Consider the following 2,500-nt stretch of genomic DNA (forward strand, 5'->3'; position numbering starts at 1 on the left):
TATATATGTGTGTGTGTGTGTGTGTGTGTGTGTGTGTGTGTGTGTGTGTATCTATGCATTATATATATATATATATATATATATATATATATATATGTATATATATATATATATGTGTGTGTGTGTGTGTGTGTGTGTGTGTGTATGTGTGTGTGTGTGTGTGTGTCTGTGTGTGTGTGTGTGTGTGTGTGTGTGTGTGTGTGTGTGTGTGTGTGTGTGTGTGTGTGTGTGTGTGTGTGTGTGTGTGTGTAGGTGTGTGTGTGTGTGTGTGTATAGATATATGTCTGTGTGTGTGTCGTAATATCATTTACCTCACAAAGTGAGCTACAAACGAATAATAGATATGTTTACAAAATGATAAGAGAGATAAAGATAGAGACAAAGGAGCCTTGCTTCTCCGTGTTATTATCAATCTAGTTGAAGAAAAAGGCGAGGAAACACTGAGTGTCTGGAAGAAATATATGCTAATATCTGCCGTAACCAATCTCCTCTTCTGTGTGGCGGCATCAGCCGTACCCTCCCTCCTTCTCTCTCTGGCTCTGTTTCTCTCTCTCTTTTTCATATGTATATATATATATATATATATATATATATATATATATATATATCTGTATATATATATATGTGTATGCGTGTGTGTGTGTGTGTGTGTGTGTGTGTGTGTGTGTGTGTGTGTGTGTGTGTGTGTGTGTGTGTGTGTGTGTGTGTGTGTTTAGTGTGTGTGTGTATTCATGTACAAGTGTGTACACATACACACATGCACACACACACACACACACACACACACACACACACACACACACACACATATGTATGTATGTATGTATACACACATATATACATATATATATGTATATATATGTATATATATGTATATACATGTATATACATATATATATATACACACATATATATATTCATATACCCACATACACATGCACACATTTCTGCCTCTCAGTCAACGACTCCATGATTCCCTCGCATGCATCTGCCGCCGCTCTCCGCTGGATGCTCCTCGCCTTCCCCTCGCCGCCCGCGCCCCTTCACCTCTCTTCCTCTCCGCCCGTATCCGATTCCCATGCTTCCTCCTCTGCTTGGCAATAACTAATCAAACGCCAATATCGCCAATGAGACTCTCTGGGACAAACAGTCTGGCTAGACAATTTGGAGGGAGATCATTGCTCGGAGGCAGACGCGTCGCCGGCGTCTGATTCAATATCTTGCGCTGAGATTCGTTACCTTGTCGCATCAGGTAAATAAAGGTGTGCAGTCGAACACACACGCGCACGTATCAACAGGCATTTGCTCATACACAGAAACGCATGTACGTATTGTCTGCAAACAAGTTATCAAAAATGCGCGAATAGAGATGCGGACATACCTTATATCAAACACAAACAATTTGCAACAAAATAAGCTATTCTGAGACCCTCCTTAAACAAACATGACCAAACATCCAGTCTCGCTTCTAAGACTATTCCTGATTTCTCCTTTCGGCGCATTATTTCCATCGTTGACATTTTCTCCCAGGAGCTCTTGGCAAATCATTAATGAAGAAGGAAAATCATCAAAACAAATTTATGCGAGAGTGTTCCAGCACAGAGAATTTCCTCGTTCCCGGTGAGAGCGAGACGCCACCTGCGCTCGGTGCTCGTCTCTCGTGTGGGTTACTCCTTTTTGTTCGAGAGCAGTTCGGAGCTAATGGAAACCCTTTTTATGCGTGACGGTGAATCTGACAGTAAGTTGGCCTTCGCGGAGCGCTACGCCGTCGGGAACTCGAAGGAAGATATCAAGGACAGAGCCAAGACATACGCATGCAACTTTTTTATTGTAGGTTTTCATTTCTTTTCCTTCGCAGCGAGGCAGCCAAATGAAGAAGGGACGAAAGGGTAATGTGGGCAGAAACTACAAAGTGGATGCTGCGAGGGACCTTGCCATCTTAGAGCTCCGCCTCACGGGGGAATCTCATGCCTTGACTGGACCGAAATGCTTTCGCGCACCAGGTCACAACCCACAGGCTCCCCAATTGTAATCGATATAACAGGGCATCACGTGTTAATCCTGGATCTTTTTAGACAAACTGAAGCTGACCATGCCAAAGACTATAGTATAATGCTAGATGCTGATACTGCTGAGCTGTCGCTTCGCTATTTCCGCACCTGATGCAGAGTCAAAAAAGAAAAGTCTTCGTCTACGAAAAAGCCAGCCACCACGCGGTAGGGAGGAGAAAAAAGTGTTTTCGAAGAATCATTCAAGAAAACAGGGAGCAACATGGCTCGGTCCTCCTCCGCCTTGCGAGTGAGACCCATGTCAACATGAATTCTACACTACATATGCAGGTGTCACTTTAACTGATGTCTAGACAGGCTCCCTACGACATCAGGCAGAACCGGGCGTTAAGGTAACTACGGTTGTCAGATGGAGGGCAAACGATGGCAGATCTTGGACAACAAGAGTTTTTCCCCAAACAAGTCCTCCTTCCGCTTGGAGACTGGAGGGG

Source organism: Penaeus chinensis, chromosome 36, assembly GCF_019202785.1.
Source record: "Penaeus chinensis breed Huanghai No. 1 chromosome 36, ASM1920278v2, whole genome shotgun sequence".
NCBI classification, from domain to species: Eukaryota; Metazoa; Arthropoda; class Malacostraca; order Decapoda; family Penaeidae; genus Penaeus; species Penaeus chinensis.